Genomic DNA, 16,614 nt, shown 5'->3' on the forward strand with positions numbered 1-16,614 from the left:
GCTAATTACCAAAGACTATGTTAAGAATCTTACTTCTCAACTCTCTGCTTTTAAAATGGAATCTTGGCCTTAAGATGGAGTCCCTCCTGTTCTTACTATGCCATTTGTATCTCAGCATTTGTAGGAAAATTAATCATGATGCTTGTCCCATGTCTCTGCCCTGTCTCAGTATTACTGAGAAGATGAGGGAGGATGGAATTCATAGAAGAGGTAGATGGATGGATGAACCTTGGATAGGAGGAGCTTCTTATTTCCAGGGCTGGGAGTAGCGTCGGTGGGGGAGTAAGTGCGGAAAAGCTAAGAATGCACATCTTCATGGGTGGGGAGCAGGAAGTTGAAGGCATTCAAGACCAACAGCTAGTTGTCTTTGTTATATAGGGACAGCTCAGCTGGTGGGAGGAAAGCGGTGGCAGGAGTGAGGAATGGAATAGGACCGATAAATGAAGTAGTTACATAGCAGTAACTTCTGGAGGCAAGATGACACTAGTCAGAATGTATAGTCTGACAAAAGGGGTGAGAATTCTGCTATGATCAGAAATTGTGCTCACGAAGTGAGAGACTGGTGTTTGCTTCTACAAATGGAACATTTCCAAGTGATGACAAGTCTAAGGTGAACCATTTGAAAATTTTTGTAGTCTGGAGTGTGAAGTTAGAATTTAAAATGATTCTTTACCCCAACTAAATGATTGACTATACCCATACTTTTCCTGACTTATTGAATCATCTTTCTCTTTCTTAAAAATGCAAAATGCTATTGGAAAGGTAGACTTTCAGAGATGGGTTAGAGCCTGTCTCTATACCATCCAATCTGTTCTTGGATAAACTTATAGATGGGAAATTCACTTTTTGTACGGCTGACTATTTTATTTTGGAGTAGTCTGGACTCCATTAATATTGAAACGTAAGTGCTAGAATATAGATCTTATCTAGTTATAATGGTCACACAAAAAGCCCTCCCATCCTACATGCCCGTTTACAGTGCTCTTTTGTTATTTTTCCCATCAGGAGGCAAAATCTATCCCTTCCCCTTGAATCTGAGCCTGACTTGTGAATTGCTTTGACCAGGATGAGGCAAAACTGACACTGTGTGACTTTTGTGCCCAGGCCTTGGAACCCTGAGCTACCAAGTGAGAAAAAAAAACAACTCCCTGGCCTGCTGGAGAGAGGGAACAGGTAGCCAGCAGCCTCAGGGGATGACAGAGCACAGGAAGAGAGACCCAGGTGGCCACAACCGGTGCAGCCTCCCCAGCAGAATCAGCAGACATGCCAGTCACACCAGCTTAATGCCTGCAACCCCCAGTCAAGTTGCTCTGGCTAACACATGTGGACCAGAGGCAAGCCACTGCCACTGTGCCCTACCTATATTGCAGAATTGTGAGCAGAAAAATGGTAGCCATTGCTTTAAGCCTCAGAGTTTTGAGAGCTTTATTGTGCTGCAATAGAATGTGAGGAGGAAGAGTTTCTGGGCAGAGAGGCAAATTAAAAGACCTCACACACGATCCAGGTGTCAGGTGAAGGACTGACAAGTACAGAGAGAGAGAGACAGGGGACAATGTGGGACAACAGTAGGTGTCAAAGTGCACTGTGACTTGGTGATTGGATGGGGGCAAAGGAGAAGGGGAAATAAAAGATTATTATGACACAGTATATGGCAGCAGTATATCTAGGTGAAGAACTGGATCCTTGAGGATAGTAAGTCCAGTTTACAGCTGTTATTTTTTGATGTAACAGCACAACTTCCATGTAAAAATGCTCCCTTAGCAGCTGGAGATGCAGGCCTGAAGCTGAGGGCCGAGTCGGGGCTGGAGCTGCTAGAGGCTTCAAACAAAAAGATTCAGCCAGCTCTCCTTCCCTTTTGTTCCAGACTGAAGGGTATTTTCTCACTCCTTTATTCTGGATTTAGTAGCAAAGGTAGAGATATCAAGGGGTTTTGAAGGGGAGATAGAAAGGAGAGGGAGACGACACATCAGAGAATAAGGCAACGTGGTATCCTGCAGGATTGCACTGTATTTTAGTTACACTTCTTGGAAGGCTGCATTGCTTAGCATAAAAATATGGAATGAAACATACACACTCAACTAAAATTATCATGATTCCAAGGTTTGCCCTTTCAGTAGACCCAAAAGAAAATAAAAAACCCTAACCTCAGCTTTTTAAATCACAGTGAAAGGACAAAAGATGCTTTCCTTTATGGATCCTTAAACCTTCAAAAATGGTACTTTTGTGTTCTGAGCTGGACGCACAGGGAGCAAGCTGAGAACGCTGAGGTAGTGAGGTTCTGCTGACAGGCCACACTGCGACTCCCCGTCTGCCAAGTTGTGCACCATTTGTTTTAAAAAAATGAAAAAACATACTTCTAGAGAGGAGAGGATAGTCTAGTGATTCTCCAGTGTAATGTCAAGGTGACCTACTCATGCTCTGCGGTCAGCTGGAACTGCATTCAGTCACTTACTGTCTGTGAGGCCTTGGATGTGCTCTTATCCCCTCTGAGCCTCAGCCACTTCATCTCTAAAATGGGGAGGAGACTGTCTGCCTCGGGGGTTGTTTTGAGGAGTTACTGAGACATTGTGTGCAAAGTACTTAGTCTGGTAAATGCACAGTAAGTGGTACCTGTCATCATTGGAATTAGTGGTAATTTTGGACTTTCATATATTCGGCCTCTCATTGAGAGGATTTTTCAGAAATTTTTATAAGGAAATGAATTCCAACTGCATTTTAGTCAATGATTTCAATGTAACAAATGTTTAATATAATGTGTAGCAACAGGCCATTTTACGATTTATAGGTATCATTAAGACCTTCCTCCTTAGACTAATGCTGTTGTACACAGACTCTACAAATCTTTAGGCAAAACCAAAACTGACATACTGCTTCCTTCTTTATTCATTGTGCATAATTTTGGATGTAAGGAAATAAGCAGTGTTCTAATGCAGGATTCAGTAAACTTTTTTCTATAAAAGAATAGATAGTAAATGTTTTAGCTTTGTAGGTCACACATGATCTCTATCAAATAGTCTTTGTTATTTTTTACAACCCTCTAAAAATGTACAAGCCGTTCTAGCTCATACAAAGAGGCCACTGGTTGTCTTTAACCCACAAGCTATAGTTTGTGGTCCCCTGCTCTCGTGTAAATTTGTACTGTTTATTACTAAGGTACTTATGCCCATAAGTATGGGGGAAAAAGAATGAGAAAATACACTAAGTAAATATGTAAGCAATTCTCATTTTGATTCTGGTTCAGACATATGCATGCTGGGCTTCAGTAAGGCCATTGATTGTTTTCCTTAATGAGCCAGGACCATTTTCATTGAGAATGCAATAAGGTTAGGTATGAGTTTGAGGACTGGGGACCATTCAGTACATTAGGTATGGACAATATCCTTGTGCTTTGCACACCTTTCTTTCTCTTCCTCAGGGGAGCAGTTTTGATACAGGGCTTTATGGCATCAGGCATAAACTGCCATTAAAACCCTAAGCTGAAAATTATGTTGCCCTTTATGAAAATGAACAGCTGGTCAGCCCCAGACTATTGGCTGCCTTCAGATCTGTTTGTGTTGTTTACAAGTAGCTTTAATAACCCTTCCCAACAAGGGGTTTTTCGGACGTTTTCCAATTACCCATAGGGATGGAACCTCCCCAGCAGGTGGTGAGTGTCTCTTCAGCCCCTGCCCCCTGTCTTGTCTTCTGTCTCTTCAGGGACCTATGAGAGAAATATTCTCCTAGAGGCCGTGATCTAGGATGGGCTTTATCTTCACTTTTGTGACTTGTGTCCCAAAATCCTTCCCAGAGACACCTGTAGAGTATCTTTGCCTGCTCCCCCCTTTGCTCTGTTTTCCTGACTTTATCTTCTATTGGCTACAGAGAGAGAGAGAAAAAGGATAAATAATTTTAAAACATATAAAATATCCAAAAAATATTTATCACTGCTCAGAGCAAATCATATTCTTATCTCTTAATCCAACATGTTTTTGGTAAATCCTATATTTTATGTTTAAAGAGGCAGGCAGAATATGTCCCAGGATCTAAACCTTTCAATCTTGCCCTCAACTGTTCCCCTGCCACCCCGAGAACACATGCTCAGGCAGAGGGGCAGCTCGGCCGAGGGCCTGTCTCTGTGCCCTGATGAGGTCCTCTGTGAGCTGAGCTGGACCAGGGGGAATTCCTCCTGAGTGCGTTGGTCTTAATATATCACGGAGCTTGGGGCAGATCAGGGCAAGCAGCTTCCTTCAGCCTAAACCTACTTGGACATCTCACTCACTCACTCAGTGGGAGGGAAAGCTGGCTCAGAAGGAGCATATTTGTCAAGAAAGCACATTTGTCCCAGTGCCCGGGACAGAGCTGACCGGTCTGCCTCTCCTGGCCTGTTTGGGGCCCTTAGCTCCAGGCTTTCTCAAGGCAAGGGTTGAACCAAGGGACAAAACACCTTCCAGCCTCCACTCATGCTTCATTCAGTTATTATCCACCCAACACAGATTTAATGAACAGCTATCATGTGTCAGACTCTCATCTAAGTACTGGAGACAGAGCAGTGAACATGAGCAGCAAGGTCTCTGATTGTTTTACTCCATACCTTGTTCTGAAGATACCACTCTTCCACGGGCCCTGTCTTTGACTTTCGTTCAGCATTGTGAAACCTATGGGCCTGTGACCAGGGAAAATGTCTTTGAATAGGACTCATCCCCAGCACAGTCCTCCTGGGAAAGGCAGGTCAGGAAGGGTGGTGAGGAGGGAGCTGTGGGCTTCTGTGCTGTTCCTCCTCCGGACAATGAGCTGTCATTCCTACCCCTCTCTGAGTCTAGAATATGGGCTGTCCTGTGTTTCATCCTTTAACTTCATCTAATTCTATTCTGTTTTCCTGGTCTTGGGGTGATTTCCCCTTCCCCTGTATCATGATCTTTAAATTAACTCACCCTTTGTAGGCCTGGGCTGTCACACTCACTCGTCACCATTTCGCAGCAGCCAAAGGTCACGTTGTTTGGGCTGGGAAGTTCCTTTACTGGTCATAGACCAGCTGTCCTGAGCTTTGGCAAATACATCCTTTCCTCTTTGCTGGGGTCCCCTCTGGTTTATTTTCTGAAGACATTCTGTTGACTCCCAGGCTGAACCAACACTAGTCCTGTATTTGCTGTATCCAGGCTGTCCTGTTCTGATTGATCTACTGTAGTCATTTCTATGGAGACTTCAATTCCTCAGTTAAGTCAGGTTCCTTGACATGTAGGCCCACTCTCTCTAACTCCCATTCAGACAAAGAATGGACTTTTACTATCCACAACAGAAAATGTCATGATTTTCCTGTTCTAAAATCAATATATTCCCAGTACCATTATTTTTTCTCATCCTGCAGCTCTAGGTTTTATTCTGTGCTTGACCTTGTTCTTCCCCAAGGTCAGATTTGTGGCGCTAGCCCTTCCACTAGTACATTAACTTGTAATACTCAACCCAGCATGGTATCAGCATGCTTACCAGTGGTTTCCTGGAGACATACAGCAGAACTGAAATGCTGTCCACTCCACATACATCTTCACATCTCTAGGAGAGTTTGCTCCAGGAAGTAAGTTTGATGGCAGAAGGGGTGGGGGGAGTCATTGGAACGTAGAAACAAAGTTAACATTCTTTCCTTTTCCCCAAACTGCACATAACCTCATAAAGTCAAACAAGATCCTAGCTACCTGTCATTGGTTGGTTTCCTCTTGGCCACTGAGGACTCCTCTGAATATGCGTGTGTTGACCCCTTATTACCCAAATGAATCACTTTAGTAGTCAATCCACCTGTAAAAAATTCACATTTTCATATACTGTACTGACCTGAAAGTAGTGAAGTTGTCCGTAAGAGTTGGTTAATAAAAGCAACCAAATTGACACCTCCCACATCTGTAATTAAATGTGTGAAACTAACAAACAGAAATAATACAGATTTTTTTTTTTGCCAGTAGTATTGTGACATCAATTTGTATTAAATAACGAAAGTGAGAACTTAAAAGAATTTGCTTTACATTATCGCGCAAATTAACACTTAACTACTGATCTGAAATAGATTTGCGTAAGAGTTAACCACTCTCAATAATCACAGTTCATTTTACCCAGGTATATTAGAACCTCCAGTGATAACAAACAGGACTTATACTCTGCAAAAGAAAATGTTTAAAATAGTAGCTATTTCTTATAAGAGAATCTTGAGATTGGACACAAAATTTGTACATATGGCCTTTTAAATCTGCTTTAAAATTTTCCTTGAGTGTAAACATGAATTAATGTCACATAAACCTAAGAAAATGAAATAGAATTCAAAGATGATGGTGGGATGACAAAAGTCCAGAAGTCATAGATTTGAAAGATAATAAAATTTCACCTAGTCCATTCCTCTGCAGTGGGATACATAGTACCTCTATTTAATGATCTCTGGGGAAGAAAGAAGAAAAAGACCCTTCAGTCCCTTCACCCCTGCCCTAAATACTAGCTCTTCGAAGTCTCTTTATAGCAATACATTCTTATGTACTTAGTTTAAATAACATATTTGTCAGAGATGATACAGGTGATGATAATGCATAATTACTACCCTTTTTTTATTACTGTGCAATTATGGTCTATGGCAGTGGAGCAACACCATATATTGAGTGTTTAGATGGGAAGATACTCTCTGAGTCCTTTTTTAAAGCATTTTTCTGTTAGTAGCCATTGCTATTGCCAATAAAGAAATAGTGACTGAGAGAAGATAAGTAATTTGCCCAGTTCTACAACTTGTAAGGGGCAGAACTAGAATTCAGACCATCTGCTCCAAGTCCTCACTGTACCCCTCCCGATCCTGCATCATCATCATACAGTAACTGAATCTACTGGAAAACCCTGCTTCAGTACCCTGTGAGTTTTCTCATCTCTGTTTAATTATTTCTAATTTCTAACATTTGTCATAGTGTCATGTTCTAACATTAGTCACTAACAGAGATGTATGATGTACCATTGCTTTAAATCCACACACATCAAGACAATAGGCCTAAATGGAAGAAATTAAGGTAGTTGCAATTTCCTGATGATTAAGCACAAGAATATGTTGCTAGAGGAAGTTGTAGAATTTTTTCTTCTGAAAATCTGAAAGAAAAGCACAAATAAGGTTTTAACGAACTCTAATTTGGACCCTAATTCCTGATTTTGTAAAATGAATGGTTTAGAGTAGCTGTCTCCCTCTGGTCTCCCCCAGCCCTAACATCACACAGCTCTCTAACTTCAGGTAAGATCAGACATTTCAACCTTGCAAGGTCTTTTTTAGACTTTTATTTTTATGCTTGAGTGATTCTTGACTCTCTGATTCTGCTCCCCATTCCTGAGTCTCTTTCAAATAGAGATCTCATAAGAACTGTTATTTAATAGTATCACAAATGCACAATGTACAGAATTAAATGCAACTGTTCATGTAAGACTTCAGCAATCACAACTGATCCACACTGTGTTTGTTCTCTTGTTTTTATTAAGGTGAAACAATAAGACAGTATTTCCTCATTGGGTAGCATTTGAAGGTGCATTATGCATGTGACAGATGGGATCTTATAAATGCATTAAGCATGCTTATTTTAATATCTAAGATTATGCAAAAGTTCTAGAAATATTTTACATGCAAATGTCTGGGGCTCCACCTGGGCCTGTAATAGAAATCTATACTCTGTAACTTCAAAGCTTTAGTCTCGACAACTAATCATTTGGCTATTTCCGAATCAAATTTCTTCAAACAAATCAAAGGCATTTGTCCTACCCAAGAACCAAGTTCTGTGGCAAGTTTGACATTTTAAAATCAAGCTGCTTATTGAGATATTCACACACTGAAAAAGGCAATGAGAATTTCTTTCAAGGGATGAGAAATACCTTTTTTCATGCTCCAGTGACTTGGAAATTTGTCAAAGGGGAATTTTATCAAATTTCCTTCACATACACACACACATACAGACACACACACACGAACTCACCTTTGCAGTAAGAGCCAGCATTCAGAATTTCAGCCCAAGAGAGCCCTCATTTTTCTGAAAGGTTACGGAACCCCTGAGATTTCACTCCTTTTGGAGCCATAATCACCGGGTGGCTTCTGAGCTGTTAACAATAACACTGATTAAGAGGAGAAGAAAGAGGAGATATTCCACATACCAATAATAAATGGCTTCACAAAGTAGGAATATTTTAAACACCACAGCATTTGTGGTGAGCAGAATAAAGTGCCCAATTTCCAGAGAACAGAGAAGAAAAGAAAAGGAGAGAATGATAAATAACTAACCTTTATCTAAGGCTTCCTACATGCAAGGAACCATGCCAATTCTTTTACATGCATTGTTTCATTTAATCCACCCAGCAGCCCTCCAAGGAGGTGTTTCTACTCTAACATTTTTTACTCATGAGGAAACAGGTTCAGAGAAATGGAATAACTTGACCGAGTCACCCAGACAAAATGCAGATAGGGTTCATTGACAGCCTCTCTTCTTAATTGCTCAACTATGCTACCTACTATGCTACCTACTTTCTGGAAGAGAGAAGTAGATCCTAAAGCCCTAGCAGGAAGCAGTAACTAAAGAACAGGAAGACTTCCAATAGCCAGTTCTCCAGAGCCCAGATTCACCCTTTGGTTATACGGGTTGGCTCAGAGTGAGCCCTAATAAATATGTGTAGAATGAGTGACTACATGAGTGAACGCAAGACAATGTCAAACAATTTACAGAGCATTCTGGCCCATTGACACCCTCCCACCGCCACTACTCTCATCCAGTCTAGCCCATTCTAGCATCTGTCAGTTGTCCATGATTCTGTAACACAACGTGGCTTCCACTTCCAGAACCAGTGCTAAACAAATTGTGTAGTGAGCAAAATGCCTGTTTGGCAGCCCCTGCCCTTTTTCATTCTTTGCTGGTACTGCTTTCTCCCCATGCTGTCCTTTTTGCTGGCAGCTGTCTATCCAGAACTTAGCAAAACCAGAGCAAAACCCATTCATGAACCTTTTGTGATCATCTTTCTTCTCCTTTCCCTTCCTACCCAGTCAAAACTACAGGCTTTCTGGAAATACTTATTTGTTTGTTTTACTGTCTTCTCCTTTGAATAATAAGATCTGTGAAGACAGAAGCTGCATCATCCTATTATCTCCATTGTCCAGTCCTGGCACCTGGAATAAAGTAGTTGTTTAGTCAACATTTGTTATTTAAATTAGTGAATGAATGGATGAATGGATGAATGTTTCCACTGCAAGCCCTACGTACTTATCAAGATTGCAAGTAACTGGATTCTACAGCATTAATAATTATCATAATAATGTACTTATTTAGAAGTTTTGCTATATGAAGATACAGTTTCCAGAGGTGCAAGGGTTTGTGTATATGTGTGTGAAACGAATATGTTATTAATTTATTCAATAAATATTTACTATGTGCCTGAGCTGATCTAGGCAACAGGATATATAATTGGTAACCATCACACAATCAAAATACAGTGTTTTTTCCTATTGTCCTTTCACGTTTTTTTTTTATTGGAAAGGGATTCCTTTCTCTGCTGCTGGATGAAAATTCCAGGAGGCTCCATAATTCTTCTGTTCACTCATGGGTCAAATGGTCCTAAAATGCCTTGAAGTCATAAAAAGCCTCAGCGCAGTAATTGTGATTTCCAGTTCCATGGGATGCTCAAAACTCTGAACTTGAGGTAACGTTAACTCTTCTCCCTCCCGAGGTGGAGCTCTGCACTCAGAGGCGAGCAGGGGGCTTAGGCCCTTTCTCTACTCTCTTTTGCTCACCTCTCTCTTTACCTTCTAGCTGCTATTTCAGATCTCCTCAACTCAGGATTGCATACGAGATGGGAGGAAGTTAAGGGGATAAATACCCTCACCTCACAAATTCTTAGATGGCTGTTCTTTGAGCCTGGTGGATGGTTCAAGCTGATATGCCTGGTTGAGGAAGCTTTCATGGGCCTTTCAAGGGTTCCCCAGAGCCCCTTTTTCTGAGTATCCTTATCCTAAGCATGTATGTCTAGTCTACTCTAGATGGTCTCCTGTGGCTCGCCTCTCAGCCCTTAGGAGCTGGAGAGGACAGATCTGTGTGAGCCTTCTAGGCAAACTTCTTAGGGATGATATGAGAAAATCCCACATTTGTTCTCTCTCCTGTGTGACCTACATCGGCTCTATGGGAAACATTCACACGCCTGCCCTGACTGATCTGGGAGGGTAGACTAGTTAGTCAGGGGTTAGTCAGCCGTCAGTCCTCTTCATCTCCTAACCAGGAAACGGAGCCTATAGATCACCCCCCGCCCTGTGATCTTCTGAAAGGTCCCCTCAGCAGACTTGGGTAGAAGTGGGGAGCTAGAGATTCAGCAAAGTCAGAGCTTTCTGATGAAACTCCTTCACCTGGCATTCCCTTGCATCATACTCTAGACCCTCTTAGATTCTCAAAGTGGGGATTAAATTGTAGGATCCAGAAGGTTTTTGTTTGTTTTTAAATATGGACATGATCTGTTGGTCTCAGAAATTCCCATTAATTTTATATTGTGGTCTCTGTAGCCACTTCTGTTTTTAGCATAACATTATGTGGTATATGTATTTGCATGTCTGTGTGTCTTTGTGTCTCAAGTACATTGAATACAAACTTATGGAATGTAATAACAAAATGATTTTGTCACCTCTGTCTTTAAAATAGATTTAGTTTTTCCTCTGTTGTGGAAGAAAACCCAATTTGGGTATTCCCATCGGTTTTCTGGCACTCTTAAATAATAAAAATATTCTGGTCACTTAAAGCAATAAGTACTGTCATAATTTGGTACTTTAAGTGTCTAGCCCCATGTAATAGTTAAACCTTCCAGCTTCATTTAAAATTACAGTGACTTTCTTCCCAGAGAACCCACAGCCTGGAAGTGTTATGTGTTTAGTTTCTTTTCCTTTCCTGCTTCTCTCTGCGCTAGCGAGGTGCTATTTATAGACCACTTGGAACTAGAGCAAGAGGTAAGGAGAGGCAAGCTCTTATATGGCCAGTTCTGCTGTAAGGGGACCTCATGCCCTCTGGGCCTGGTCTATATTAAAACTTTTCTCTCATAGACCACTCTGACGGGTTCTGCAGTATCCTCCCCCCACACCCTCAGTACTGGGAATTTCTCAGCTGCACAGTTGTCGTGATATAGGTGATGATGCTTTTTCCTCTGACTGGTTCTTTGCTCCTTCTATAATCCTGAGGAATGGGATTGAGGGGGTACCCCCAGCTTCTACTGGATGAGCTTTCCCATCTTAAAGTCACTATTGAACAGAAAGGAACTAACAGAACCTCATTCTGGTTCTAGATTAATCTGAGGCACACACTCACACAACTTTTGTCCCAAGAAACTTGGGGAGACACTGCTCAGGCCATTGTTGACACTGAAAGTTAGATGCCAGTTCACTACATATCCCCAGCTGCAAAAAAGATCCCCAGTTTCCAAGTGTACAGTCCAGGTCTCTTTTGCTTGATTGGATGTGAAGGGGCATGCACTCCTTTGGGGAAGGGACATCACAGCAAAGCTCTTGCTAAAGAAATTCCCCTTCAAATTCTTCCCTCTCATACCTCTTACATTCTGTGTGGCCAGCTTGCATTGGACTGTGTGATTGGCTTTCGTTATCTCCTTTTCAAGTCCTCAGGCTGGTCTGTCACACAGATCACTTTGGTATCTGGTATCTATGAGAGCTGAAGATTCAGTCAAAACTTCCAACTTCCCATCCTGATATGAATGTACAGTTTGATGTACACTATCCCACGCCATTTGTGGCATATATTATTTGTTCCTATTTGACAGGTAAGTAAACTAAGGTTCAGGCAAATTATGTAACCTGTACTGTGGCTAGGTGGGCTTTCTCCCACCATAATCTTTGCTCTTCCCCTGACAATGGATTGACTATCTGACCTTCTAAGAGTGGGTTGGAGTCCTAGGGAGTGAATGAACAAGAACAGTCTTATTGGTGTTCTATAGGCCTACAGAATTACCAAGAGATCCTTACGTTGAATAAATAAAACACATAATTAATGGGGAGTAAAATAAAATAAAACAGTAGATTTAATGTTTAATGCTTTAGAATAAGTAGGCTTAGAAAAAACAGGCTTACATCAAAAAGACACAAAAATACAGGCCTAAAAATAGGAGCATAATAAAAATTAAAAAGAAAAAAATCTATTATTAGAACTAAATATCTGACTATTTGATAATAAAAACTAAACGTGGTTTGCCCATGCTTGAAAGAAAACTGATTAGCAGGAGCTTATCACCAAAAATGGACCCCACCCATGCCATTAAAGGGAAGACAAGGAAGCAGATGTATAAACCTGATTTGGGTATGGAAGTAAGCCACACTATAGGACTACCCAGCATAGTACACACCAATTGGGTTTAAAGAAATATGTAAGACAAACAAGTACATGGGTTTGAAGTTTTGGAGTACTACAAATCTCTTGCAGGGTAATGTCAGTAATGTCATTCCTAAACTGTGTTTTGTCACCTGACTTACCAACTAGCTAGTTTTCCTGAAAGGAAAGGTCACCTCCTGGTGCCCTGGGATAGGGACAGTTTCAGTTGTTCCTAACCCTACACCTTAATTCACTCTGAGGGCTGAGCCTGTTTGCAGGGAGGAAAGGAGCAGAAAGCTGACATTAGTTTTGTTGACTTATTTTTCAAGTACCATTAGACTTTTATATATCATTTTCTTCCCCATCAAGTTCAATTTTAGATTTTTTTTCAATTGCTCATATCATTCAGCGACCTTTCAAAACTGAGCACTATCTTTGGAAGTAAACAGTATCTGTTATAAAACTACTTGTGCTGGAGGTTTTTCAAGTGGCTAGAGAGGTAGATGCTGCTATGTAGGGTTGGCAAGGTTGGAGAGACGTGGCTTACAGGCCAACAAGCCTACAGAAACTGACAAGAGGAAACACTGCAAAATAACTTTCAGAGTGGGATTTGTAAGGCAAGCAAATTTAGGGGATACCAGATGTAGAATGTGATCTTGTGTGGAAACCAGGGGTAGAAATGTGCAGTATGAAAGAAAGACACAAAAGCTATAGCTGTAATCCCTTGACTTGTGGTCTCATGGCCAAGCCTACCCTTAACTCCTGATTTTGCATTGTGACCTCAAAGTATTGATTCCTGATTTTGATTAATCACTTCTCAAGTGTGCCCGGTCATTTTGAAATCTTCTAGTTATCTAAAATGTGAGCCCTCCTGGACTGTCCAAAGAGAATGCCTGTCTCTCTGCCTTAAAGGAGATAACAGATAAAGGTGTATTCTCAGCAATTCAGAATAAAAGACAATGCAAACATTGGGTATGGTTTTTATCTTTTTTTTACAGTTTAGTCTTATTTCAAAACATATTTAACATGTATCATTTACTTAGTCCACTTTGTCACTTTAGCCTGTATATTCAATAAGGGGAGGTACTGAATTCGGTTATTCAGAACTTTTTCAAATCAATATGAACAGACTTAACAGGAACCGCCACAAAGTGAAAATGTTGACTAAGTGTAGGGCCATTACCTCAGAGGATAGGAGCAGGTTTCTGTAGATGTCCCACACCTCCAGATTTGTTCCCCTTTCTTATCAGAGTTCCTCTGTCATTTCCACCTAGACCATTAGTAGGGTTCTGCTCTGTCCATATTTCTGTAGATCTCTGCAGGTTTATAACGTTTTTACAAATAGAGTATCTGTCAAAATGTCTTGGGATCTTATCCTAACCTTGACTCAGTCTTGGTAGCAAGACTTCTGAACACATGCTTGGTACCATTTTCCTAATGCATTTCTTATCCATTTTGAAGGCTAAATGATATCTTGGCCACATCCTATGCTTTCTAGAATCTCTACTACCTTAAATACCTAGCAGTCTCATTTTTTACATTCTGCTGAGGGAATCCTGTTTTTAGGCACAGTTGCTTTTCTCTCTTGGAGGAAATGTTGGTCTTTTCAAGTCACCAAAGGCTCCTGAATTAGGTTTCCTAATTTATTTGTTAATTTACAAACATTCAGATTCTACCTTGTATATAATGCAAGTGTGTGTTATTCAGAGCTCTCCAGAAAACAGAACCAATTGGATATATATAAGACTGACAAGTCCCAAAATGTGCAGATGCCAAACTGCAGACCCACCAGAGCCAAAGGTGTAGTTCCAGTCCAAAGGCCTGTAGGCTTGAGACTGAAGAAGAGCCGTGACTGAATCCAATGGTAAAAACGACAACAGTGTCCCAGCTTAAAGCAGTCAGACAGGAAACATTTCCTCTTACTCATGCGAGGGTCAGTCTTTTATCTTCTCTTCAGGCCTTCAACTAATTGGATGAGGCCCGCCCATAGTAGGAAGGGCAGTCGGCTGTACTCAGTCGACCAGCTCAAATGCTAATCTCAGAAACACTCTCCCAGATACTTCCAGAATAATGTTTGACTAAATGTTTGGACACCACGTGTCCCAGTCAAGTTGATACACAAATTAACCGTCACAGAGTATATATACTGTGTATGCATCAGGTACTTAATTAACAGAGCTTCTTACTATTATTAGAAAATGGAATAATAGAGTTAATTTTACTGTTATTAGAGAATATTGCTGAAAATAACAGTATGCTTGTCATAATATTGTTGTATATTAATTAGATGCTTAAGGGGATGCTTTCTGGATGTGGTTGGAAGGAATGCTCAATCTGCCTCTGTAATCCCAAATAACAGTGTGAAAAGCCTCATGTATTAGAAAAAGTAATGGTACTATGATAATCAATCCCTACATTTTGCTAGCTGAATAAAAATAAGTTATTTCTCACTTACAATACAGTCTTCTAAAGGTCAGGCAGCTCTCCTTGGCAACTCAGTTCCAAGTTGTAATATCCAGTTGTAGAACACCTCTCTATATTTAAATAGACTTTAAAGTCAGTATATATGTCACTGACTTTGAGAAGGAAAGAGATATAAAGTCAACTCCAAAAATATATACTTAATTGATTATTGGCTCCTATAAATTAGGAGCTGCATCACCTTAGACAAGTCATTTTTCTCCATTGATGATCTTCTGTGGAACCCAGTGGGAAAAGAAGATAAGTGGAACAGCAAATTAAACTTTCAAAAGGTTTTGCCATTTGGGAGTCTTCTTTAACAGAAAACTTTGGAAATATGGACTTGTTAGGCTGGTTTGGCAGAGTGAACCCTCCAGTTGAATTTTAGATTCAAGTACCAATTGTCCTCGTCAAGCCGAGTAACCTAGGCAAATCAGTTACCTACTCTGGGCCTTAGTTTCCTAATTTGAAACTTGGAATATTGGCTACATTGATTTTTCCAAGATCACTTCCAAGTGAAAATTGCAATTATTCCAATTGGATAATCACCTCTTTGAATTTGGTTTAAAGATGAATTCTTGGAGGTGAGGGAAGGAAGTGAAAAGATGTGAAATAGTTTCTCTGTCCATATGAAACAGACTACCTGGGATATAGACAGGCGCTATCCAAAACAGTAAGTCCACTGATCACCAGCCATGATCCAGAGTGTTTTGTATGAACATTAAGTTCACAGGCCTCATTTACAGAGTGTTAGATGCTTGTTAGTCAGAATGGGACAGAGACTTAGCTGGAAAAGCTGAGGCAGAAGCAATTTTGTGGCTCTGTCACTGTCAACAGACTGAACCTGGAAGACCCACACCAGGCATCCTGGCTTCGGGTTTGCTTTTAGTTACAGAGTAGACTTCCTCGTTTTCATCTTTAGGCATTGTTTCAGTTTGTTAGCATTGTTATATTTCTGAAAGCCACACAAAATGCACATTTGCTCAAATGAATTCCCAAGGACTTGTAAGAGGAGCATGTAGAACCATCCAGGACAGACCCCTTTCATACACACAACATTCTCAGGAAGTCATACATGTTGTGCCTCTGAGCCTCCCCACCCAACCCACTGCCACTTTGTTACAACTGCAAGAGAAGCACCCATCTTTCCTGGGGAGCAAAGGTAAAATTAAATTATGTCCCAGCAGTGAAAGTTCCTTACTGATGATGAGCCAAAATTAATTGTATCAATTTGTTTATCACTGGCTGAGGAGGCCCATCAAACAAATGGGCTGAGACTATTTCCATATTCTTATCTGTTGGGTAAATGAGAAACAAATGACCTCTCCATATGTCTGCATACTGAAGTCACTGCCCTCTAAGGCTGACTGCTCTGTGGCCTCAGGTGGGAGCTTTCTCCAAAGCTGGGGCCATTTCGCTGCCTGCCTTCTTCACATGGGTGAATAAACTGAAAAGTTTGGCATCTATTCTTTTAGTTTTAAGTGATTAGGGGGACTTGTTTTTAATGATTATAATTTGGATCCTTGCCAAAGGTGCCAGATGGTCTGCTTTCTTCAGGAGACCTAGTCGTGAGTATTAATAACCCTTATTCAGAATTCTCTGAGGAACAGGGGAGCTACAACATCTGGAATGGCAGGAAGTGAGGAGTCACTGACAACGCATGAATTCAGAGAAAGGGACTCTCCAGTTCCTGGCCAGAGTGAGGCACCGCTGTGGGCAGCTCTGGGGATGGGCTCACAGGACCCCTGCATCACACACATGTCGTATGCATACTCACTGTCTGACCTTGGGGGCCCCGGGGCCCTCTGGACCTATCCCCATTGACCTGCATAGTACT

At 41.0% G+C, this 16,614-nt stretch overlaps 1 protein-coding gene and 1 long non-coding RNA gene across 6 annotated transcripts in view; one reads left to right on the plus strand and one right to left on the minus strand.

Moving 5' to 3' along the window:
- Positions 1-16,614, plus strand: part of ST6GALNAC3 (ST6 N-acetylgalactosaminide alpha-2,6-sialyltransferase 3) — a 647,729-nt gene that overhangs the window by 389,393 nt on the left and 241,722 nt on the right. The window lies entirely within an intron of this gene.
- Positions 3,208-9,461, minus strand: LOC118914856 (uncharacterized). Of its 2 annotated transcripts, none has more exons than XR_005025782.2 (5): positions 8,258-9,461; positions 7,956-8,091; positions 5,670-5,769; positions 5,464-5,542; positions 3,208-3,700 (listed from the first exon to the last, which is right to left on the minus strand). It is a non-coding gene; the product is annotated as an uncharacterized LOC118914856 (long non-coding RNA). The 2 variants fall into 2 exon arrangements; XR_005025781.2 differs by having other exon boundaries at positions 7,956-8,071; positions 8,258-9,044.

Source organism: Manis pentadactyla, chromosome 4 (assembly GCF_030020395.1).
Source record: "Manis pentadactyla isolate mManPen7 chromosome 4, mManPen7.hap1, whole genome shotgun sequence".
Taxonomy (NCBI): domain Eukaryota; kingdom Metazoa; phylum Chordata; class Mammalia; order Pholidota; family Manidae; genus Manis; species Manis pentadactyla.